We start from the raw sequence: 26,474 nt of genomic DNA, 5'->3' as shown, positions 1-26,474 counted from the left end.
ATCCTGGCTAGCACAGTGAAACCCCGTCTCTACTAAAAAATACAAAAACAATTAGCCGGGCGAGGTGGCGGGCGCCTGTAGTCCCAGCTACTTGGGAGGCTGAGGCAGGAGAATGGCGTGAACCTGGGAGGCGGAGCTTGCAGTGAGCTGAGATCCGGCCACTGTACTCCAGCCTGGGCGACAGAGCGAGACTCCGTCTCAAAAAAAAAAAAAAAAAAAAAAGAAACAATCTCAGCCTCAGTGTAGCTCTCTGTCTCTGAGCTTTTTGCCTGGCTGCTGGCTGGGATCCGAGCCCCATGGGCATGGGAGTCAGGAGGAAGGGGTCACATGGCTGCCAGGGAATACAGGCTGGGTGTAGCACTGGTGAGGATGAAATGCACAGGAAGGGGCTGGTCAGCTGCCTCTGTTGGGATGCAGGGGTGGGGGCCCTTTGAAGGGGGCGGAGGGCGTGCTTTGATCCTCCCTGCCCCTCCCAGGCCATATCTGGACACTCTGTCAGGCGTAGCCTAGTTAATTGCAGTGAAACAGGGCAGGCCAGGAAGGCCTGGGATCTGGGATCTGGAGCGAGCACCGCCTATCAAGTGTGTGGAGGTGGTACAGAACACAGAGTGCCTGCCATGCTGCCAGGCCCAGGCAGCGTCTGCATACGGCTCTGAGGCCTGGGGCCACTCAGAAGTCAGCTTGGAGCAAGGTGACAGCAGGCCCACACTGCCAGGAAGAGAAGTGGGACTGGAAATGGAACTTCATGTCAGAAACCAGGCCCTAGGGGGCCTATTTGGCAGCAGAAGAGAAGGCCTGAGGTCAGTCCTAGTGGACATGATATTCAGAGTATATAATCACTAGTATGGTCAGATGCCCACCAGTGAGGGCAGACCCAGACCTTACAACTAGGACAGGATTCTGGAGACCTCCTACGAGGTCAGGGGCCAACACTTTGTTTTCTGAATCATGGAAATGTTCTGGGGCCGAGGTACATTGGACTCACCATCTCCTTGTTTCCTTTCTAACTGAAGTTTCCGGAAGTCTGAGTTGAACTTCTTTCTCTTGCACATAAAGGAGTCCTGCAGTAAGGGGATCACACACAGCCACACACAGAGAAAGGCAGCAAAAAGTAGAAAGACGAAGATGAGAAAGTTAAAGTGCCCCGCACTTCAGCCCAGTCAAGGACTAGGAAAGCAAAAGTTTCCTAGTAACTACACTGTGCATTTCCTTAACCGTGTTTGATATTAATTCCTGTGCCTGCCCCTTTGTAGGGAGATAGAAACACCATTTGCTTCCATCTATTTAAAAATAATTAAATGGATACAACTCAGTATTACATGTTGTAGTGGCTGCATTGTTTTTCTCCCATAATTAGGGAAAAATGGGAAGAAGTTTTTCTACATGTTCTACATATGGAACATAGATATGGGGGACACAGGAGACAAGAAAATATGGTCCTTCTTTTTCAAAAACTTACTGTCTAAATAGACAATTAGCCTCTACTAGGAAGAAATTTCACAATTGCTAGGAGAGAATGCACACACTGTCACAGCTTCTGAAGTCATCGGGATAGACCTTCTAGTTTGAATCTGAAATAAACTCTGCAATAAGTTTCTATGGGAAGAATCCTGTAAAACCCACATTTGCTGTCAGCTTCTTAAACGTGTTGCCATTACTATGTTACATGAAGTGTGTTGAAAGCCAAGGTAGCCATTTAGAAAACTGCAGCCAGAAGCTTATGGTGACAATGAATGGTTCTGTTTTTTTGTGGGTTTTTTTGTTTTTGTTTGTTTGTTTGTTTTGCAGTATCACTTTTTTTATTTTAAAAAATTGAGATATAATTTCTACGCCATAAAAGTCACCATTTAAAATATACAATAGGCCGGGCACAGTGGCTCACGCCTGTAATCCCAGCACTTTGCAAGGCCGAGGCAGGTGGATCACTTGAGGTCAGGAGTTCAAGACCAGTCTGACCAACGTGGTGAAACCCCATCTCTACTAAATACAAAAATTTAGCTGGGCGTGGTCATGTGCACCTGTAATCCCAGCTGCTAGGGAGGCTGAGGCAGGAGAAATTGCTTGAACCCGGGAGGTGGAGGTTGCAGTGAGCCGAGGTTGCACCATTGCACTCCAGCCTGGGCCACAAGAGCGAAACTCCATCTCAAAAAAAAAAAAAAAGGTATACAATTCAGTGGGTTTTAGTAAAAGTTTGTGCAATCATGACAGCACTGTCTAATTCTACAGCATTTTCATTACCCCCAAAAGAAACCCTATACCTATTAGCAGCTGCTTCCCATTCCTCCCTTTCTCCAGCCCCTGGCAACCACTAATCTACTTCCTGTCTCTGTGGATTTGCCTACTCTGGACATTTTATATCAGTAGGGCCATATATACCATGTGAACTTTTCTGACTGGCTTTTTTCACATAGCATAACATTTTCTTTTTTTTTTTTTTTTTTGAGACGGAGTCTCGCTCTGTCGCCCAGGCTGGAGTGCAGTGGCCGGATCTCAGCTCACTGCAAGCTCCGCCTCCCGGGTTCCCGCCATTCTCCTGCCTCAGCCTCCTGAGTAGCTGGGACCACAGGCGCCGCCACCTCGCCCGGCTAATTTTTTGTGTTTTTAGTAGAGACGGGGTTTCACCGTGTTAGCCAGGATGGTCTCGATCTCCTGACCTTGTGATCCGCCCGTCTCGGCCTCCCAAAGTGCTGGGATTACAGGCTTGAGCCACCGCGCCCGGCCATAGCATAACATTTTCAAGGTTCGTTCATGTTGTAGCAGGAATCAGTCCTTCATTTCTTTTTGATGCTGAACAATATTCCATTACATAGATAGACCATATTTTGTTTATCCATTCATTAGTTGAGGATCATTTGGGTTATTTACACTGAACATTTTTTTAAGGAAGCCTGGCCGGGCACGGTGGCTCAAGCCTGTAATCCCAGCACTTTGGGAGGCCGAGACGGGTGGATCACGAGGTCAGGAGATGGAGACCATCCTGGCTAACACGGTGAAACCCCGTCTCTACTAAAAAATACAAAAAACTAGCCGGGTGAGTTGGTGGGCGCCTGTAGTCCCAGCTACTGGGGAGGCTGAGGCAGGAGAATGGCGTAAACCTGGGAGGCGGAGTTTGCAGTGAGCTGAGATCCGGCCACTGCACTCCAGCCCGGGAGACAGAGCGAGACTCCGTCTCAAAAAAAAAAAAAAAAGGAAGCCTGGTCTATGTTGTGGTCAAAATTATTATAAGTGGCTAGGCACAGTGCTTCACGCCTGTAATCCCAGCACTTTGGGAGGCAGAGGCGAGTGGATCACTTGAGGCCAGGAGTTCAAGACCAACGTGGGCAACATGGCAAAACCTCATCTCTACAAAAATTATAAAAATTAGCTGGGCATGGTAGTGCATGCCTATAGTCCCAGCTACAGGAGGCTGAGGCAGGAGGATCACTTCAACCCAGGGGGCTGAGGCTGCAGTGAGCCATGATCGTGTCCCTGCACTCCAGCCAAAGCAACAGAGTGAGACCTTGTCTCAAAAGAAAATTGTTATAAGTGATATTTCCTGTTTTCTTAGTCAGTTTGGGCTGCTATAACAAAAATGCCGTAGTCTGGGTAGTTTAAATAACAAACATTTATATCTGACAGTTCTGGAAGCTGGGAAGTCAAAGATGAGGGTGCCAGTATATCAGTATATCTGGTATCTAGTGAAGGCACTCTTCCTAGTTTTCAGATAGCTGTCTCCTTGTTGTATCTTCACATTGTCAGGAGAGGCAGACACACACACATACAAACTCACACAGAGTCAGTCAGTTTTTGTTTTTTTTTCTTTTTCTTTTTTTTGGAGACAGAGTCTTGCTCTGTTGCCCAGGCTGGTGTGCAATGGCGTGATCTTGGCTCGCTGCAACCTCCACCTCCCAGGTTCAAGCAATTCTCCTGCCTCAGCCTCCTGTGTAGCTGGGATTACAGGTACCCGCCACCATGCCCAGCTAATTTTTATATTTTTAGTAGAGTTGGGGTTTCACCATGTTGGTCAGGCTGGTCTTGAACTCCTGACGTCAGGTGATCTGCCCGCCTCAGCCTCCCAAAGTGCTGGAATTACAGGCGTGTGCCACTGGGCCCCACCCAGTCAGTTCTTATAAGGGCACTAATCCCATCATGGGAGCTCCACCTTCAGAAACTGATTATTTCCCAAAGGCCCCACCTCCTAATACTATCCCACTGGGAGTTAAAGTTTCAATATATGAATTTTTGGAGGGGACACAAACACGCAGTTCCTAACGCCTGTCCCCTCTCTCCTGGCTGTAGAGCCCCCACCCCCACCCCAGGAATTGGTATACTCTGTGTCAGTGCAACAAACACGCAGTTCCTAACGCCTGTCCCCTCTCTCCTGGCTGTAGAGCCCCCACCCCCACCCCAGGAATTGGTATACTCTGTGTCAGTGCAGTAAAGAAGGAAAGAAACCCTGTATTCTGCCTATGGATGAAACCAGCTACACAGCTTTGGATCAATCACTGCAATATTAGCCCATGTTATGAAACTTGCCCCTGGGCATTTTTCTTGCTATTCAGACAAGGTAGCTATTATCTCAAGCCTTACCCGGTGAGCTTGCTAGAATTCCCTTCCAGCCCTGTGCTCTGTGGAGAAAAACCTTCACAACCCTCCTGCTTCACAGCTTAGTGAGAGAGTAAGAACTCCCCCTCTGTGGGAGGACATTGGTCTATTCATGAGGAATCCACCCTCATAACCCAGACATCCCAGTAGGCCCAACACCATCACATTAGGGATCCAATTTCAACATACATTTTGGTGGGGACTATTAAACCCTGTCCAAACCATAGCACCATCTTATCCAGCACTTCCACTTTGGGGTAGATACCCAAAAGAATTGAAAAGAGGGACTTGAAGGAATAGAGTGTTCATAGCAGCGTTATTCACAATAGCAAAAAGGAGGAAGCAGCCTGTGTCCATCGATAAATGAATGAATACACAAAATGTGGTATATAAATACAATGAAACAGTATTCAGCCTTAAAAAAAAAAAAATGAAATTCTGACGTATGCTAAAAAAGGGATGAACCTTGAGGACTTTATGCTGCATGAAATAGCCAGTCATAAAAGGATAAATACTGCATGATTCCACTTATACTAAGTACATAGAGTAGCCACATTCCTAGAGATCGACATTCACAGTTCTAGAATGCTGGTTGCCAGGGGCCAGGAAGTGGGGGTTGGGAGCAGCGGCGGTCGGGGAGGAGGAGGAAATGGGAATTATTGTTTAATCGGAGTTACAGTGTCAGTTTTACAAGATGTAGAGTTATGGAGAGGGATGATGGGATGATTGTAATGGTTATGCAACATTATGAATGTATCTAATACCACTGTACTGTACACTTTAAAATGGCTAAGGTGGTAAATTTTATGTTATGTGTATCTTAACACAATAAAAAATTGCAGAAAGAAGATCTTGTAGTCATCTTTTTGCCTTATTTCTAAACTATGCATAATTTTTCCTAAACAGTCTCCCCTGTGACCATAAATAATCTCTGAAGACCATTCTTGATCACATAGTAAAAGGGCTGATCTCATGCTTTTGTGCCAAGATCATTATTTGAACTTCTTGCTTAGTTGGCCATTTTCCACAGTACTTTTTTTTTTTCTTTCTTTCTTTTTTGAGACAGAGTCTTGTTCTGTTGCCCAGGCTGGAGGGCAGTGGTGAGATAGTGGCTCACTGCAACCTCTGCCTCCTGGGTTCCAGTGATTCTTGTGCCTCAGCCTCCAGAGTAGATGGGATTACAGGCACCCACCACGATGCCCAGCTAATTTTTGTACTTTTAGTAGAGATGGGGTTTCACCATGTTGGCCAGACTGGTCTCAAACTCCTGGCTTCAAGTGATCCGCCCACCTCTGCCTCCCAAAGTACGGGCATTACAGGCATGAGCAACCATGCCCGGCCTCTATAGTTCTTTTGATGGAAATTAGATATAGGCATAATTTATAGCACACAGACATGATTATGATGACCAAAAATTTTTGTAAAATCATAGACTTTAAAATTTTTTTAAGTTTATTTTTTAATTAACATATAATAGTCATACATATTTTGGGGTACATGTGGTATTTTGATACCTGTATACAATGGGTAATGATCAAATCAGGGTAATTGGGATATCTATCAAACATTTATCTTTCTGTGTGTTGGGAACATTGCAAATCCCATATAGCTATTTGGAAATACACAACCAATTATTGCTAACTATAATTTCCCTGTTGTAGTGTGGAATACTAGTACTTAACTCTCCTATCTAACTGTATTTTTGAACCCATTAATCAGAGTGCTGTGCCACACGTGAGGAGATGTTATTCTACGGATTCCATGGGAGCCATCCCATGTATTCTCTGAATCTGTTCCCTTTTTATTACATACTTCCTAACCTACTTAGTCTGATTCCTATATACAGATGCACAAGAGGTATAAATTAACATAAGCCTCCTTTTGGTTAGCAAATCTAGTGCCATAAGATGCTGAGCAACTATTGCATCCTGATGATTAACTTCTGTCTGGAGATTATGCAAAGTATTTAGGAGTGCATTTTCAACAGCCTTATCATTCCAAAGTGGTTTCTTAATTGATTTTTTTTAAATTAAATGACCTATTCTGAGGCCATGAAGCCAACATCAAGAAGTTCTTCTCCACTACTGTTTTTAGCTATAATTGTCTCTTCCTCAAGATTCCTAAAATTCACCAGTGTTTGTAGCCTGCAGGCTACAACCTATAAGGCTGAGAGAACCTGTAAACTAAGGAACAGGAACCACACCAGTTTCCTGGGAAGATACTGCATGTGTTAATTGTGGATATTAATTGCAGTCTTTATTCCTTAAAGTGAACTTGTCATACCTGATTAGGTAAAACTTGTTCTCAAATATTAATGGCACTCCCACTATAGCCTTGGTTGTACTAGCAGTCTGTCCATTTATTTCCTATTAAAGGAAGCACTGATTCTTTTTTTTTTTTTTGAGACGGAGTCTCGCTCTATCATCCATGCTGGAGTGCAGCGGCACGATCTCAGCTCACTGCAACCTCAGCCTCCCGGGTTCAAGTCATTCTCGTGCCTCAGCCTCCCGAGTAGCTGGAATTACAGGTGCCCACCACCACACTTGGCTAATTTTTGTATTTTTAATAGAGACGGGGTTTCACCATGTTGGTCAGGCTGGTCTCGAACTGCTGACCTCAGGTGATCTACCCACCTCGGCCTCCCAAAGTGCTGGGATTATAGGCTCCAGCTACTGCACTGGGCTGGAAGCACTGATTCTTACTTACTCTATGAAAATAGTTACATTGGCTGGATGTGGTGGCACGACGAATTTGTCCCCTGACAAATTCACTACTTCATAACTTATATTAACTTATATTTATATTTGTATTAACTTATATTTATATTTATATTAACTTATATTTGTCAGAGTTCCCCTGACAAATTCACTACTTCATAACTTATATTAATGTTTCTCCTAGGATATACTTCCTGAATTCTTACAGGTCAATTGAAATAAAATAAGGTTCAAAGAGTGTCTGATTCCACTTTGCACAGGTATATCCTGCTAAATTGAGAATTAAAGGTAGATCAAGAAGAATTTTTTTTTTTTTTCTTTTGAGACGGAGTCTCTCACTGTGGGCCAGGCTGGAGTGCAGTGGCACAATCTCAGCTCACTGCAACCTCCGCCTTCTGGGTTCAAACGATTCTCCTGCCTCGGCCTCCCGAGTAGCTGGGACTACAGGTGCGTGCCACCACACCCGGCTAATTTTTTGTATTTTTAGTACAGATGGGGTTTCACTGTGTTAGCCAGGATGGTCTCGAGCTCCTGACCTCATGATCCGCCTGCCTTGGCCTCCCAAAGTGTTGGGATTAGAGGTATAAGCCACCATGTCCAGCCCAAGAAGAAAATTAAAACAGAATCAATATTAAAACGATACCAAAGATATTCCAAAAAAATTATAATTTTTAATTAGTTCATTGATACTATGAAATTAAATTTTGTTCTGTGTAATCTCAGGCAAGTAATCTACTTACAAAATTATCTGCTTCTGAACTAAAAGAATCCTAGAAATCCCAACTCAGTCTCTTGGTACAAGCCAACAGGCATCAGTTGTTGCGGCAATATCAATCATACTGAGAAGTCTGTTCCCATAAGTCTATTTGTACTGTCAATGGCTAAGAGTACCTTGTGGAATCTTTTACTTGTTCTTTTAATGTTTCTTTCAGAAGACTCCATTTCTGACCTATAGCTTGCAGCAAGGGTCTTTATAAAAAGGAAAGGGATAGCAGAGATCACCTGCCGATGACAAAATTAAATGACTCCGGTTAATTTATTACAGTAACCAACAATACCAGAATGAAGCAGAATAGAATTCTCTATTGGGGTGTAATGCATAAGTATTTCACAATGATTCTGGGGTAAAATATATCATGATCTTTGAAGGTATTGACAAATCTCAAGGTCCTTCTAATCCACCTACTAAACGGTGTGTTACAATTGCTATTGATTGGGAAGAGTATTTTAAACAGAAAATAGTTGGCCAGGTGTGGTGGCTCTCACCTGTAATCCCAATACCTTGGAAGGCCAAGGCAGGAGGACAGCTTGAGACCAAGAGTTTGAGGCTACAGTGAGCTAGGCTGGCACCACTGCACTCCAGTCTGTGTGACAGAGTGAGACCCTGTCTCAAAAAAAGAGAAGGGGCTGGGCATGGTGGCTCACTCCTATAATCCCAGCACTTTGGGAGGCCAAGGTGGGTGGATCACTTGAGGTCAGGAGTTCGAGACCAGCCTGTTCACCAATATGGTGAAACCCCATCTCTACTAAAAATACAAAAATTAGTCAGGTGTGGTGATGCGCGCCTGTAATACCAGCTGCTTAGAAGGCTGAGGAAAGAGATCACTTGAACCCAGGAGGCAGAGATTGCACTGAGCCAAGATCTCGCCACTGCACTCCAGCCACGGTGACAGAGCGAGACTCTGTCTCAGAAAAAAAGAAAAAGAAAAAGTAAAAGAAATGCTTAGTTTGGCTAGCTGATTAACAAGAATAAGAAAGCAAATTTAAAAAAAAAAACGTTTTAATAGAGATGGTGTTTCACCATGTTGGCCAGGTTGGTCTCAAACTCCTGACCTCAAGTGACCTGGAGGCTTTCTGCCCTCGAACATCAGACTTCAAGCTCTTCAGTTTTGGGACTTGGACTGGTTCTCCTTGCTCCTCAGCTTGCAGATAGCCTATTGTGGGACCTTGTGATTGTATAATATGTGTGTGTGTGTGTGTGTGTGTGTGTGTGTGTGTGTGTGTGTGTGTGTCTCTCTCTCTCTCTCTCTCTATATATATATATATATCTCCTGTTAATTCTGTCCCTCTAAGAGAACCCTGACTAAATACAATGGTAAAACCCTGTCTCTACTAAAAATACAAAAACTGGTTGGGCATGGTGGTGTGCACCTGTAATCCCAGCTACTCAGGAGGTTGAGGCAGGAGAATTGCTTGAACCCAGGCGGTGGAGGTTGCAGTGAGTCGAGATTGCACCACTGCACTCCAGCCTGGGGACAGAGCAAAACTGTGTCTCAAAAAAAAAAAATACTTTTTTGTATATATTTTATATATATATGTATATTATATATATATATATATATATAAAATCTTGATACCTATTTTTTTTTTTTTTTTTTTTTTTTTTTTTTTGAGGCGGAGTCTCGCGCTGTTGCCCGGGCTGGAGTGCAGTGGCCGGATCTCAGCTCACTGCAAGCTCCGCCTCCCGGGTTTACGCCATTCTCCGGCCTCAGCCTCCCGAGTAACTGGGATTACAGGCGCCCGCCAACTCACCCGGCTAGTTTTTTGTATTTTTTTAGTAGAGACGGGGTTTCACCGTGTTCGCCAGGATGGTCTCGATCTCCTGACCTCGTGATCCACCCGCCTCGGCCTCCCAAAGTGCTGGGATTACAGGCTTGAGCCACCGCGCCCGGCCTCTTGATACCTATTTGCATTTCCTTTCCTTCTCTTGAGATCCCTATAATGAATAAAAGTGACAGATTCCTACAATCTGTGGAAGGGGATCAGAATATGCCACCCCAAAATATACTAGTTTGGCATTAGGATGATCTTCAGCTGACGGCAATTAAGAACCAGCAGGCTCAGGAAGAACTCTCTGCACTCCCCCTTTCTTTCTGAAAGCAGAGCATACGGTTCCCTTTTGTAAAAGTAACAGAAATTCTCGTTTGTAAGAGTGTCTCCCTCTCCCATACCAGGAAGAGAAGACTATTAATCACCTGGCGTGACTCTTCTCACTTCAGTCTGCACCCGACTTGAGTCTGCATAACAAACCTTACTAAAAAATTCTTATCTACAATTAGTTCCCCCATATATTTACCTTCCCAAAATTTGTTTCCACTGGGAGCCCAAGCCCTTTTCCTTTACGTAGTTACTTCTCCACAATTTATTGCCCATTATTAAAATAACATATAGGCCCTGGGTCCAACCACTTCTTTGGGTTTTCACTTGTTTTCTGTGTCATTCTTGCACATAAAATGAAAAACATTCATTAAGTTTGCAAGTCTTTTTTCTCCTGTTAATCTGTCTTTTGTCAGTTGAATCCATAGGCTTCAGTCACAGAACACAAAAGAATAGAGAAAAAGTTTTGCCTCACCTACACTATTAACCAAGCTTCTCTGCAAAGAAGGCAACCACAAGTATGCGGGGCTACAGTTGCAAGCAGATCCCCCTAAGTGGCCAGTTACTTTTCCTCTGTGGGGAGGGCAAAAGCTTTTCTTATTTACAGCTGCACAAACAAGAACCATAAGCTTCAGTGCTACAGCTTCATCCATGGGTCCAGTGCAAACGTAGATACCAACACTGTGCCTTTAGGAAAACTCAAAAACAAAACCAACCAAACAAAAATAAACATCTGCAGGTCTATGACTCTGAGAGTACAAAACTGGACAGAGGCTGTGGGTCACTACTTTCTCCCTACCCACTCCAAAGATGTTTCCAGGTTCCATCCCATAGAATTCCTTCAACAAAGAAATAACCACAGAAAGCTGCAGGCCCGGATCTCTGCATCACCCTTTGAGGCTTTCACAGACTTCCCAGCACAAACAGTGGAAGACCAGCTCCTTTCCCAGGCTTCTAGCCTTTAAACTGGAAGACAGTCAACCTCCAATCTTGTCTACCAGGTCTTTTTTCTGGACAACACTTCTGGCACCCAGACTAGGCCTTTCAGACTCTCCTCTGAAAGACAATAACTAGGTCCTAGCAGTTTCTGACAGGCAAACACACATGATTTACAGAACCATAATTTCAAAAAACAAACAAAAAGTGGAAGCAGAAACAAGAAGTAAGATTTTTGAGTTCCTAAGAAATGAGAAAATACTACCAGATAATTTAGAAACATTCAGATGTTAAAACTGTTCATAGCGGTGTGGTGTGGTGACTCATGTCTGTAATCCCAGCCCTCTGAGAGACTGAGGCAGGAGAATCTCTTGAGCCTAGGAGTTCAAGACCAGCCTGGGAAACATAGCAAGGTTTCATGTAATAAATAAAAGTAAAGGCCGGGCGCGGTGGCTCAAGCCTGTAATCCCAGCACTTTGGGAGGCCAAGGCGGGCGGATCACAAGGTCAGGAGATCGAGACCACAGTGAAACCCCGTCTCTACTAAAAATACAAAAAATTAGCCGGGCGCGGTGGCGGGCGCCTGTAGTCCCAGCTACTCAGGAGGCTGAGGCAGGAGAATGGCGTGAACCCAGGAGGCGGAGCTTGCAGTGAGCCGAGATCGCGCCACTGCACTCCAGCCTGGGCAACAACGTGAGACTCTGTCTCAAAAAAAAAAATAAATAAAAATAAATAAATAAATAAATAAATAAATAAATAAATAAAAGTAAAAATAAGGCAGGGCATAATGGCTGACACCTGTAATCCCAACACTTTGGGAGGCTGAGGCAGGTGGATCATGTGAAGCCAGGAGTTTGAGACCAACCTGGTCTGGTCAACATGATGAAACCCTATCTCTACTAAAAATACAAAAATTAGCCGAATGTGGTGGCGCACACCTGTAATCCCAGCTAGTCAGGAGGCTGAGGCAGGAGAATTGCTTGAACCCAAGAGGTGGAGGTTGCAGTGAGCTGAGATTGTGCCACTGCACTCTAGCCTGGGCGACAGAGGAAGACTCTATCTCAAAAAAAAAAAAAAAGTAAAAATAATACAATGAGCTGCGTGTAATGGCACATGCCTGTAGTCCCAGCTGCTCAGGAAGCTGAGTCCAAGTTTGAGGCTGCAGTGAGCCACAGTGGAGCCACTGCACTTTAGCCTGGGAGATGGAGCAAGGCCTTGTCTCTGGGGAGCAGGGGGCGGGGCGGGGAAGAGTGTTCATAGGCTTTGAGTTAAAAATTCCATTTCTAAAAGCTTATTCTACTGTTGGGGCTCACAAAGTGATACCCCAAAGTATGGTGCTTTGGTATGCTGAATACTTTGAACTGAAGGGCTTGAAAGGGCCTCAGAAGCAAAGCCTCTTTCTGACTGTGAAAGTTGCAGATATTGGCCAGGCACGGTGGCTCAAGCCTGTAATCCCAGCACTTTGGGAGGCCGAGATGGGCGGATCACAAGGTCAGGAGATTGAGACCATCCTGGCTAACACGGTGAAACCCCGTCTCTACTAAAAAATACAAAAAACTAGCCGGGCACGGTGGCGGGCACCTGTAGTCCCAGCTACTCAGGAGGCTGAGGCAGGAGAATGGCGTGAACCCGGGAGGCGGAGCTTGCAGTGAGCTGAGATCCGGCCACTGCACTCCAGCCTGGGCGGCAGAGCGAGACTCCGTCTCAAAAAAAAAAAAAAAAAAAAAAAAAAAAAAAGAAAGTTGCAGATACCAGGAAGAAATCACTTTTGTCAGACCCAGACAAAATAAGGCCAGGAAGGCATGAAGAAGTGGGGGCTTATGCTTCCATGTCTGAGATAAGAACTGTTTCCAAGGACTTCCTGAAAATCCCACAAGAAATCTTTTCATGTCCTTCTCACACCTCCTGCTTTGCACAGCTTGTACTTTTCACATGGATTCATATATTTCTATGACAAGGTTTATCACTAGACATTCATTAGGGCTGCAGTAATTCAGAAAAGGTGCTCTCAAAAGGACACTTACCCAGTAATAACATCTCCACCAATGAATGGGCAACAACTCTTTGAGCCTCTGAAACCAATGAACTCTGCTTTTAAGCATCTTATGGGAACCTCTCCCTTTGTGCCAATAAAGGCTTCCCTTTACCCTTCCCTCACCTGATGCATCTGTAGCTTGCCATTCCGTGCACCCAGGTTATAATTCTCATTTCTCATTCCTGAATAAACTCAACATACTTTGAGATATTTTTCTCCAGTGTCTTTCTTTAGGTTGACATGACATTCTCCTACCCTTCTTTCTCCTGCTTCTCTTCCTCCCCCAAGGCAGGCCATAGAAACTAGATTCCCTCTTCCACAAGGTGGGTAATAGAAACCAGCTCCCCTCTTCCCCAACACCAGCCGTAACACCGACAAATATTAATCCTATCTTCCCCCATCTTTCCAAGTAAGAACTGAACATAAAGAAATTCTCTGACCTACATTGTCTGAAAGTAGATCATAAGACTTTGATTCCAGCAGGGGTGCTAACCTCTACCCATAAGGAAGAAATTGTCAGGCCTCTGAGCCCAAGCCAAGCCATCGCATCCCCTGTGACTTGCACGTATATGCCCACATGGCCTGAAGTAACTGAAGAATCACAAAAGAAGTGCAAATGCCCTGCCCCGCCTTAACTGATGACATTCCACCACAAAAGAAGTGAAAATGCCGGTCCTTGTCTTAAATGATGACATTATCTTGTGAAATTCCTTTTCCTGGCTCATCCTGGCTCAAAAAGCTCCCCCACTGAGCACCTTGTGACCCCCACTCCTGCCCGCCAGAGAACAACCCCCCTTTGACTGTAATTTTCCTTTACCTACCCAAATCCTATAAAACGACCCCACCCTTATCTCCCTTCGCTGACTCTTTTTGGACTCAGCCCGCCTGCACCCAAGTGATTAAAAAGCTTTATTGCTCACACAAAGCCTGTTTGGTGGTCTCTTCACATGGCCGCGCATGACAGAAATGTCATACAGGGAGGCCAAGAAGAGTCTAGACAGGCCCTGCTAAATCTTCTTACTTGGTCAATTACTATTAGATTGTTCCCTTTCTGTGCAATCACATTTCTATATGACTGTCCATTTTTCATCAAATTTAAGCATAGAAATGGACAGTTTTCCCTCGGGTCTTCTTTGAGTCTTCACTTCTGAAATCCATCAGGTCAGGTATAACTTTGATTAAATAAGTGTGTTATGTTTTCTCTTGTTAACCCATCTTTTGTTATTGAAGTTCTGATTATGACCTTTATGATGGCAGAGAAATGGTATCACGCCTTTTCACTCCTATTGTTCAGAGGTATTTGAAGATGCATGTTCCCCAAATTCATAGCCAAAAATATTTACGTTGGCCCCTTGATCACAATGAACTGGAATAATCTAAAGAATTCGCTAAAGATGTATAGTAGGAGTCAAATAAACCTCAGCTTTATCTTCACTCCACTCTACCAACTGTGTACCCTGAACTCCTACCTTTTATTTCCAGGTTTGCAAAATTAGGACTAACAATGCCCAAGGCTGGATTGCACAATAGACAGACATGTTTAGGCACCAGTAAAGCAAGGACACCAGAAAATGGCTTTTGAAAAAGTTTGATGTTGGATAGAAAAAAAAAACCAAAACACCAAAATAGTCATAATTGTCAGAGGTGTTTGAACCAGAGTGACTCCATCTTGAATAGGGGCTGGGTAAAATATGGGTAAGATCTTTTGGGCTGCATTCCCAGTAAGTTAGGCAATCCTAGCTGATAAAACAGGTTGTGGTAAAGCAGCCGGCCACATTCCACCAAAACCAAGATGGTGACAAAAGTGACCTCTGGTCATTATACACTCACTGCTCATTATACACTAATTATAATGCATTAGCATGCTAAAAGACACGCCCATCAGCACCACGACAGTTTACAAATGCCATGGCAACATCAGGAAGTTACCCTATATGGTTTAAAAGCAGGTGGAGCCCTCAGTTCCACGAATTGCTCACCTCTTTCTTGGAAAACTCATGAATAATCCACACTTTGTTTAGCATATAATCAACAAATAACCATAAAAATAGCCAACCAGCAGCCTTTGGGACTGCTCTGCCTATGGAGCAGTCATTCTTTTGCTTCTTTGTTTCTCTAATACACTTGCTTTCACTTTATGGATTTGCCTCGAATTTTTTCTTGCACAAAATCCAAGAATCTTCTCTTGGGGTCTGGCTCAGGATCCCTTTCCAGTAACATCTTGAGAAACTTACATTTTCTTATATTTATTTTATGTATTTTGTGTTTTTAGTTTATGAACAGGAGGTTGACCTTGTGGGGAAGAAAATTTTTTCCTCTACTCTTAGGTTTTGTAATTGGGAGCCTAAAATTAAACTGACAAAAAACAGATTCACAAGAGAAAAGATGAATTTTTAATCATGTACAGGCATTTACAAAGAAATGCAACTCAAAGGGGTGGATAAACTTTAGGGCTTCATACCACCTTAATAGGTGACGCGGAGTGGGAAAAGAATACTTACTAGGAAAATAAATGACTTCTTAGACAAGGGGAGGAGAAAGAGCATTTATGGAAAAACAAATGACTTTGAGGAAAGATAAATGGGCCCTTAGGAGAACAGATGGGAGATATGACAGTTTTCTGATAATGTCTCTTTGGGTGTGCTGCCAAATTCTCTCTCAAGATTAGAGTTGTTCCCAGGGAGGGGATTTATGACAACTGAGTTCTTTAGAGTTCTTTTGGGAGCCTCTGCTTTTAGGAAGATAAGGGACCTCAGGACCTCAAATGCTTTCAGCTCACAATAATTTTTATGCTACAATGGCTTATTCTGGATCCCTTCAATTGTCTCAAATCAGGGCCTCCAAAGTTCTTAATAATGATGACTGCTCTTTGTCTGTGGCTGGGTGTTACAGGGATAGGCCACTTGAGAATTTGGGAAGGAGGGAACTAAGATTGCTCTAGCTGGGTACGGTGGCTCACGCCTGTAACCCCAGCACTTTGGGGGGCCGAGGTGGGCGGATCACGAGGTCAGGAGATCGAGATCATCCTGGGTAACATGGTGAAACCCCATCTCTATTAAAAATACCAAAAATTAGCCGGGCGTTGTGGCACGCACCTGTAGTCCCAGCTACTCAGGAGGCTGAGGCAGGAGAACCGCTTTGAACCCAGGAGGTGGAGGTTTCAGTGAACCAAGATTGTGCCATTGCACTACAGCCTGGGCAACAGAGCGAGACTCCGTCTCAAAAAAAAAAAAAAAATTAGCCGGGCGTGGTGGCACATGCCCAGCTACTCAGGAGGCTGAGGCAGGAGAATTGCTTGAACCCACAAGGCGGAGGTTGCAGTGAGCCGAGATCTCGCCACCGCACTTCAGCCTGAGTGACAGAGCAAGATTCCCTGTCAGAAAAGAAAAAAAAAAAGATTGCTGTAGATGTTGAAGTGTAAATCCTATGACTAATGGATTGAGCACAGATATGCAAAGTCATTGCAAGAGGCTCAGCTGGCCAGCAGGACTTGACTGCAACCTGATTCAAAGTATTAACATACCTAGGGCTGGGCTCAATGGCTTGGTGGCTCATGCCTGTAATCCCAACACTTTTGGAGGCCGACGTGGGCGGATCACTTGAGACCAGGAGTTCCAGATCAGCCTGGCCAACATGGCAAAACCCTGTCTCTACTAAAAATACAAAAATTTGCCGGACATGGTGGTGCACATCTGTAATCCCAGCTATTTGGGAAGGCTGCGGCACGAGAATCGTTTGAACCAGGGAGGCAGAGGTTGCAGTGAGCCAAGATCACACCACTGCACTCCAGCCTGGATGACAGAGCAATATCCAATCTCAAAAAAAAATTTTTTTTAAATAAAGTATTAACATATCTAAAGAAAGAATGTGTCATTTGGAAGGAGTGCCGAGTTTTCCCCTCCCAAACAATTACTGTGTTCCCCTATTGCTTGTCTATGAAGCAGACTTCCCACAGATGTTTGTAACTTTGTATTGGAATGAAATTGAGCAATATTGCCACTTATTGAACACCAGATGTCAGACATTGTGCTAAAGGTCTTTAGTACGTTATCTTATTTGAGTCTCACAATAGCCTGAAGTCAGTATTAGCAACCCATATAACAAATTTTAGAGGGACAGTGTGTTTCCCAAGGAATAACCCAGGCTGTCTGGTGGTAGAGCTAAGATCAACCCTTGGAACCCAAGTTCCTATCCTTTATCTTGCCATATGCCAGTCTCTGTTCCAGGTATTCTTCACACAGAACTTGAGTGGTTTGCCTGGGTTCCCTTGCTGAGACTTTTGCTCACTGTGACTATGAACCAGAGAAGTAGGAAATAAGCCCCCACTCACCTGCCTCCCCTTTGGGTGACCCACAAGAACATAAATCTTGCAGGGTCTTCAGCATCCAAGGTGCCTAAAAGCTAGGTGGTGTCAACCTTGTTACCCAAAAGACCACCACGATGGCTAAATAGTGGAAAGGAGAGTTTTATTGGTGATACTGGTTTGCAACCCAGAAAGAGAAAGTCTCCAGTGTGGACAGAAGGTCCTGTCTCTTTGAAGTGAAGAAGGAAACTTGGGTTTCATGCTTCACAGGGCCTGTATCACACAACAGAGTCATACATATTCATCAGGTTTCTGGGAAAAGGCTATACATAATTATGAGGGGAGCCCAGTGCATGCAGGATGGATAAACATACAGGTAACATATATTCCATGTTCACTTTGGGGCAGGGTTTTGGCATAAAAATCAGATGGAATTTGGCGCTTTATGCGAAAAGGTGAACTAAAGGACACAAAGAGAGTTTGTGTGCAGCTTCTGTAAGCTGGCTGAAAATGGCTTAAGGCTTAAGGTCTGCAGTAGCTTATTCAGGAAAGAATATTTGTAAGGCTGGCCTGCTGTCCAATCAGAGCTGTAGTGGTTTGGGTCGTAAATTCGTGTTAGGAGAGGGCTGATATCTCTTATTGTTAGGGGGTTTAGAGTCTCAGGAGTTTAGCAGTTTGCCATGCTAACTGGGTCCTGAACCCTCCACCAGTAGGTAGACCCGTAGGTAACTTTGTTTCCTTAACCTTAGAACCTGTCTTAGTTGATAAAAGGGTGTCTATTTTGGTCTTCCAGATCACAAACCCAAGCATTACTGTGGTGAAGCTAGAAAGCTCCTGTCTGAGCCGTTTCTGCAACCGACTGCCTGGGTGATATAGGGGAAGTAGCTAAACCTCCCTGAAGCTAATTTTCTCATTTTAAAATAAGAGCAGGCTGGGCACAGTGGCTCATGCTTATAGTCCCAGCACTTTGGGAGGCCAAGGCAGGAGGATCACTTGAGGCCAGGAGTTTAAGACCAGCCTGGGCAACACAGCAAGATCTTGTCTCCATAAAAAATTCTTCAAATTAAAAATTAAATTAAAATGAGAGCAGTAGACTAGATGGCTTCCCAGCACTACCATTCTGGGATTCTGTAGTTCAGTGAAAAAGATCAAAGTCTCCATAGAGGTAGGGGTTGCAAGGAGAGAGGCTGAATCCTCACTAAAGTGTTTCCAATTCCAGTGATGGAGCTATTTTTAGATTTGATCAGGTTCTCTCATGCATGTTGCATATTGTAGGATGGTTTTCTGGGTCAACCTTTCTCAAGTAAACTGTCACTTAATCTCTGGCCAGGACAGTTGCCCCGATAGAGTAACAGCTCTTCCCACGGTAGCACTGGCTATTTTGAGATTGCTTTGCCCCAGCTATATGACTGGACTTCAAAGAACTGTGATATAGGGGTCCACACATCCTTGGCTTGAAAGGGGCATCCCAGAGGGAGTAGTTCTAGTCTATCATATGTGGAGTTTCTCCTCTGTCTTCTAAACATATATTCATTCAGTAGTTCTTTTCTTGAGTGCCTACTTTGTGTCAGGAACTTAGAATAAAATGGTGAGCAAAACTAGGCAGGACCCTTACCATCAAGAAACTTTCAGTCTGTCGGGGTAGAAGACATTAATCAAATAATCATACACATTTTTATTGCTAGTATAAGAAGTGCTATAAGGCCGGGCGCGGTGGCTCAAGCCTGTAATCCCAGCACTTTGGGAGGCCGAGACGGGCGGATCACGAGGTCAGGAGATCGAGACCATCCTGGCTAACACGGTGAAACCCCGTCTCTACTAAAAAATACAAAAAACTAGCCGGGCGCAGTGGCGGGCGCCTGTAGTCCCAACTACTCGGGAGGCTGAGGCAGGAGAATGGCGTGAACCCGGGAGGCGGAGCGTGCAGTGAGCTGAGATCCGGCCACTGCACTCCAGCCTGGGCGGCAGAGCGAGACTCCGTCTCAAAAAAAAAAAAAAAAAAAAAAGAAGTGCTATAAAGGAAAAGTATAGGATGCCCGAAGAGTCTCTAACTGGGAGGTCAGAGAAGGCTTTCTTGGGGAGCTGCCGTTTGAACTAGTTTGAAGGATAAAGAGTAGTTATATAAATGCCAGAGGAAAGAAAAAGCATTCTTGGCAAGGGGAAGGGTATAGGCAGAGGTCTGGCAGGAGAAATCATAAAACTAAAAGGAACCGTGGTTGAGCGCGGTGGCTCACACCTGTAATCCCAGCACTTTGGGAGGCTGGAGCGGCTGGATGATGAGGTCAAGGGACTGAGACCATCCTAGCCAACATGGTGAAACCCCCATCTCTATTAAAAACACAAAAGTTGGCTGGGCGCGGTGGCTCACACCTGTAATCCCAACACTTTGGGAGGCCGAGGCAGGCGGATCACCTGAGGTTGGGAGTTCGAGACCAGCCTGACCAACATGGAAAAACCCCGTCTCTACTAAAAATACAAAATTAGCCAAGCGTGGTGGCGCATACCTGTAATCCCAGCTACTCGGGAGGCTGAGGCAGGAGAATCGCTTGAACCTGGAAGGCGGAGGTTGCAGTGAGCTGAGATCACACCATTGGACTCCAGCCTGGGCAACAAGAGTAAAACTCCATCTCAAAAACATAAAAAATAAAAACACAAAAATTAGCTGGGTGTGGTGCCGCACACCTGTAGTCCCAGCTACTAGGGAGGCTGAGGCAGGAGAATCGCTTGAACCCAGGAGGCAGAGGTTGCAGTGAGTTGAGATTGCACCAGTGCACTCCAGCCTGGAGACAGAGCGAGACTCCGTCAAAAAAAAAAAAGCTGAAAAAAGCCAGAGTAAGAGCACAGAGATCAAGGCAGTGTCAGGAGGACAACTTTTCCTCTATCCTCTTACGTTTAGTATCAAGGAATCCGTGAATTAAACTGGCAAAAGACAGATCAACAGGAAGAAACATTTATTTGTATGCACACAGGAGCTTACAAAAGAAGTAGCACAATAGATGATTTAAGTTAGAGGCTTAAATTCCTAACTTAGGAGGCAAAAGGGAAGGGAGAGAAGAGGTCTTTATCAGAAGACCAAATGAGTTTCTTTAGAAAAGACAAATGGGTTTCTGCAAGAACAAATGGAAGATAAGAAATGTTGTGATAATGCTTGTTCATGCAGATATGAGTGTTCTTTCAATTTTCTTCAGTGGCCATAAAAGTTCCTCCAGAGTGGGGATTTATGTAGGCTTATTCTTGATCTCCTTCCTGGGAGTAAAAGCTGCTCTGAAGAAGGAATCCATGACAGCCTCATTTCCCAAAAGTTTCTGCTTTTAGTCAGATAAGGGAAGCTCTGAGAAGGCTTCTTTCTACATTGGTTGAGCCTCAAATGTCTTCAGCTTAAAATAATCTTCATATTAACTCCGAGGTTCTAAGTGGGTCTCCACAGGGGGCTGATGTAAGGTGATGCCAGAGAGCTACTGGCTAGATGACGTACAACACAGCTGTGTTAGTTTCCTGTTTTTCTTGAGAATAATGGGATGAATTAAAGCATTTTAAGCAGGAGTGCTGCAGGGTTCGATTTTTATTTGCTGAACTTGGGGTGTGTTGATGATAAACAGGCAGCTAGATGTGCCAGTTAGAACTCAGAAGAGAGCTCTGAACATCCTTGTGAGTCATCTATGTATAGATGGTCATTATGGACCAGTGAGTGGATGAGATTGCCTAAGGGAAAAATGTATAAGAAAATAATGTTCCTTTCCACCCATCTGTAGATTAAAAACAAACACACAACAACAACAAAAAATAAGGTAAGAAAAAGAGAAGGTTTGCCGGGCGCGGTGGCTCAAGCCTGTAATCCCAGCACTTTGGGAGGCCGAGACGGGTGGATCACGAGGTCAGGAGATCGAGACCATCCTGGCTAACACGGTGAAACCCCGTCTCTACTAAAAAATACAAAAAACTAGCCGGGCGAGGTGGCGGGCGCCTGTAGTCCCAGCTATTTCGGAGGCTGAGGCAGGAGAATGGCGTGAACCCGGGAGGCGGAGCTTGCAGTGAGCTGAGATCCGGCCACTGTACTCCAGCCTGGGCGACAGAGCGAGACTCCGTCTCAAAAAAAAAAAAAAAAAGAAAGAGAAGGTTTAAAGGAAGGAATGCTAGCTTTCAGGAAACCAACCCATTTCTAGGTTTACAGAGCGGACCTGTAAGAAATTATAACTATATTATTTGTATTACTTTATTGCAACTCCAACCTTGGAATTGTCTTTTCTGACAAATTAAAAATCCTTGCCTTGGCTACTTTAAAGAAAGCAAAGAGACATAAAAATTCTTCAAAAATACAAAGTATTATAACACTGTTGCTCTTACCGTGCCATTGTTGGCTGAGGAGGGAAGGAAAGTAAAGGAGAGAAAAATATCATTTATGTAAGCTTACTCATGTAGCAGCCTCTGTACCAGCCAATCGGCATTATTAATCCACACTAGGTCATAATAAGGTAGGTGCTATATCTCCACTTTACAGATGGGAAACTAAAGTGAGGCTCAGATAGGTTAAGAAATTGCCTAAAGTCTCATAGCTGGAACATAACAGAACTGAGATTAACACTCACATTCATACATCTGACACTGTGGCCTATGCTTTTTCTTCAAAAGTTTTTTTTCTCCCCTACTGTGCAACCCCACTCTACTACACACACAAGGAAACGATTTTTCAGCTCAAACTGTGCAATACAATATCAAAGAAATATCGAATATCCTAAGTCATAAAGGTGTGGCCCGGGCCACTTTTTCAGACTCCTCCAGACTGATAGAGCTGTTGCTCTGACACTAGAGAAATTAAGAAGCTTGTCATCTTGGGTCCTTGCTGTTCCACTTCTGGGCATGCAGTTTGGCAAACAGTGTAATATTATTTGTTGACTTGTAGATGTCATCACAGATTTTTTACAGGAAGGACTGGTGGCTGTTTCACTTAAAGAGTTAGAAATTTATAAAATTCCTCTCTCTGGGCCATGCAGATCAAATCCAATTCCACCAAAGCTATTCCTGAGCTCAGTCAATCAAGGCTTCTACCTTTCAACCACTTTTCTTAAAATACAGGAATAATGTTCAATAGAAGAGTGAGGAAAAATTTTGGACGGCTGAGGTGTGTAGTTATTCAACAAATACATACTGGGAACCTTATCACAAATACATACTGGGAGCCTTAAATGCTGTGGAGGATACAAATATATCCAAGTCCAGTTTCTGCCCTCAAGGCCATACTACCAAGAATTGCAAGTGAGGAAGGTCAGAGAGGTTACAGTGACTAGGGTGTCACAGGAGAGGAGATGCTTGAGCTTTGAAGAAAAGGCAGGGTTCAGATGGGTGCATAGGAGAACACTCCAGGCAGAGGGAATCATGTGAACAAAGGCACAGAGGTCAGAACTAAGAAGGACAGGTGTAGGAATAGGGACAGGACCTGCCTGAGTGTGCATTGTTCCCCATGTTGGATATGTGGATTAGGGACACAGAATGCAGAGCATTGATTGCTGAGTCAACTTAACCCAGAGTTTCTCAACCTCACTGCTATTAACATTTTGAACCAGATCTTTTTTTTTTTTTTTTTTTTTTTTGAGTCAGAGTCTTGCACTGTCGCTCAAGCTGGAGTGCAGGGGCATGATCTCAGCTGACTGCAACCTCTGTCTCCAGGTTCAAGCCGTTCTCCTGCCTCAGCCTCCTGAGTACCTGGGATTACAGGCATCTGCCACCACGCCTGGCTAATTTTTGTATTTTTAGTAGAGACGGGATTTCACCATAACGGCCAGGTTGGTCTCGAACTCCCGACCTCAGGTGATCCACCTGCCTTGGCCTCCCATAGTGCTGGGATTGCAGGTGTGAGCCACCACACCCAGCCCATATCATTTATTTTGTATGTGGGGTGAGGGGAACAGGAAAACCGTCTGTGCATTATAGGATAGTTAACAGCACACCCGATTTCTACTCACTAAATGCCAATAATAGTTTCATCCCCAGTTGTGTGCTCTGCCCCCAAGTCGTGACAAAAAATTTCTTCAGGCCAGGTACAGTGGCTCAAGTCCGTAATCCCAACACTTTGGGAGGCCAAGGCGGGAGGATCACTTGAGCCCAGGAGTTTGAGACCAGCCTGGGCAAGAATGGGAGACCCTGTCTTTACAAAAAAAAATTAAAAATGTTGCTGGGCATCGTGGCACGTGCCTGTAGTCCCAGCTACTTGGAAAGCTGAGGTGGGAGGATGGCTTGAGCTGCGGGGGATCAAGTCTGCAGTGAGCTGTGATTGCGCCACTGCACTCTGGCCTAGGCGACAGAGCAAGACCCTGTGGAAAAAACAAAAAAGTCTTCAGACATTGCCAAATGACCCCTGGGGTGCAAAATTGCTCACTGGGTTGACAGTCATTGGGTTAAGACACTGTGATAATGTATGTGATCTGCATGTGATTTTTCTGAGTCACCAGGTCCTCTGCAAGCTGACTCAGTTCTTCCATACACCATCAGGGCTCCTACGCTTATGGCCCTAGGACAGTGACCTGCAGCCGAAGAGAAACAATCCTCCTGTTGGACTTCTGGGCCCAATTGCGAATGGTGTCCTTACTTACCACCCACTACTTCAACATGTCTGGAAAATGCCACTAGGGGAGAAAGAACAGGTAAACACAGCAAGCTAAGGCTCCTAAGGATGGTCTGGTCTCTGAGTAGAGACAAAACACCGAGAACAAAGATACAAGCAAAAACGTGGAAAGCTCTGAAGCAATGTATTATTAACATCAGTAGAGCCCAATAGCACTGAAACAACACGTCGTGGCTGGGCATGGTGGCTCACGCCTGTAATCACAATGCTTTGGAAGGCTGAGGATCACAACGCTTGTGATCACAACGCTTTGGAAGGCTGAGGATCACAACGCTTGTAATCACAACGCTTTGGAAGGCTGAGGATCTCTTGAACCTAGGAGTTTGAGATCAGCCTAGGCAACACAGTGATACTCTGTCTCTACAAAATAATTTAAAAATCAGCTGGGCATGGTGGTGCATGCCTGCAGTCCCAGGGAGGCTGAGGCAAGAGGATCACTTAAGCTGTAGGGTTGAGACTGGAGGGAGCCATAATTGCACCACCACACTCTAGCTTGGGTGACAGAGTGAGACCCTGTCTCAAAACAAAAAAAAAAAAAAAAAGGAAAGAAAAATAGGCCGGGCGCGGTGGCTCAAGCCTGTAATCCCAGCACTTTGGGAGGCCGAGATGGGCGGATCACAAGGTCAGGAGATCGAGACCATCCTGGCTAACATGGTGAAACCCCGTCTCTACTAAAAATACAAAAAACTAGCCGGGCGAGGTGGCGGGCGCCTGTAGTCCCAGCTACTCAGGAGGCTGAGGCAGGAGAATGGCGTAAACCCGGGAAGCGGAGCTTGCAGTGAGCTGAGATCCGGCCACTGCACTCCAGCCTGGGCGACAGAGCGAGACTCCGTCTCAAAAAAAAAAAAAAAAAAAAAAAAAAGAAAAAGAAAGCAACACATTGTGATTGTCCCAGAGCTGGGCAGTGAAATTCTGCCCAATTAGGCCTGGCATCGAGCCAACTAGAGCCCCTGATTAACACTAGTGAGGATGTTTGAAGGGTGACGCATGTTTTCTTGTCCTCTGTGCCAGGCAGGTTGTTGATATAAGTACACTGTGAAAATGTTTACCATTATTCTGCCTTCACCTAATTAGAGCTTTTGGAACCACAGACTTTACTCAGAGACTTTGACATTCAGAATGGAATGTAAAAGTGCAACATTGGAATACAGCTTGTGTATAGCTGAGTGACCTCATGGAGCTGAGGCTTCCAGCTCCCTGCAAGCCTGTCTGCAACCTGTTCCCTTTTGGTTTTGTTTAATTGAAAAGGCTAGTGAAATACCCATGGTGGAGGCTCAGTATCTTTTTGCAATTTCCTATCCCTGGCATGTTTGAAAGGCTAAATCTCCATGATAAGGATAGCTAGCATTTGTTGAGTATTTACTACCTTAAAAGATATTGCAATGTTGTGGCAAGTGAGGAAGCTGAGGCTTAGAGATGGTAGATGGTCTGCCAAGGACCCACAGATGGTCAATTGTACAGTGAGAATTTTTTCTTTTTTTCTTTTTTCTTTTTTTTTTTAGACAGAGTCTCCCTCTATTACCAAGCCTGGAGTGCAGTGGTGCAATCTCAGATCACTGCAACCTCTACCTCCTGGGTTCAATGATTCTCCTGCCTCAGCCTCCCGAGTAGCTGGGATTACAGGCATGCGCCACCACGCCCGGCTAATTTTCGTATTTTTAGTAGAGACAGTGTTTTGCCATGTTGGCCAGGCTGGTTTTGAACTCCTGACCTCAAGTGATCTGCCCACCAAAACCTCCCAAAGTGCTCGGATTAAGTGAGCCACCGCGCCTGGCCGTACAGTGAGAATTTGAACCCAGTTCTGTATGACTCCTAAATCCCCTTAACTTCCACACTACATCAGTATTCAACAGTCAGGACTGCCTACACAGGGTGCTCGATGGAGCTTTCCCAGCCTCCACAAAAAGAACCGCTCTCCATTAAGATTTGCTTTACATTAAGACTGGGACTTGCAGCATCTTGTCTGAGTCCCCTCCCCGAGCAGCTTCCTTCTAGTAGCAGTTGTGAACTCAGTACTGCTTCCCTCTCGCTCCAATAAGTGCTGCTCTTTTCTTAAAAACAAAAAACAAAACAAAACAAAACAAAAAACATTTCTTCTGGTTATTTTTCACTGTAGAAGATTAGGAAAATCCTGAAAAGCATAGGAAGAAAATAAAATAATTCATAGTTATGAAATTGAGATAATCTTTTAAAACAGCTTGATGTATTTCCTTCGTGTACAAGGTGTTTTTCAGAGGCCTGTGGATCCCAGCCCCTCCACCAGCTCCTGACTCATGAGCTTCTCCCGGAAGCTTCTCCCTTTACTCTCATGGGCAAATACTTCCTCCTTCAAAGAGACCCCACAAGGTTATATCCTGCCACCTTCTAGCCTCAACTGAAAGTTAGAATTCTGGAGCCAAATTCT

The 26,474-nt window shown here is 44.6% G+C and overlaps 2 long non-coding RNA genes across 2 annotated transcripts in view; both read right to left on the bottom strand.

The window, feature by feature from the left end:
* The window catches only part of LOC106992937 (uncharacterized), a 166,175-nt gene that overhangs the window by 93,472 nt on the left and 46,229 nt on the right, over window positions 1–26,474 (bottom strand). The window lies entirely within an intron of this gene.
* The window catches only part of LOC114671714 (uncharacterized), a 33,559-nt gene that overhangs the window by 1,318 nt on the left and 5,767 nt on the right, over window positions 1–26,474 (bottom strand). Inside the window, exon 2 of the long non-coding RNA XR_013402790.1 lies at window positions 986–1,061. This is a non-coding gene — a long non-coding RNA (uncharacterized LOC114671714). The remainder of the gene's footprint in view (window positions 1–985; window positions 1,062–26,474) is intronic.

This window comes from Macaca mulatta, chromosome 13, assembly GCF_049350105.2.
Source record: "Macaca mulatta isolate MMU2019108-1 chromosome 13, T2T-MMU8v2.0, whole genome shotgun sequence".
NCBI classification, from domain to species: domain Eukaryota; kingdom Metazoa; phylum Chordata; class Mammalia; order Primates; family Cercopithecidae; genus Macaca; species Macaca mulatta.
The sequence above is the reverse complement of the archived record's forward strand: the minus strand, read 5'-3'. Positions and strand labels throughout refer to the sequence as shown.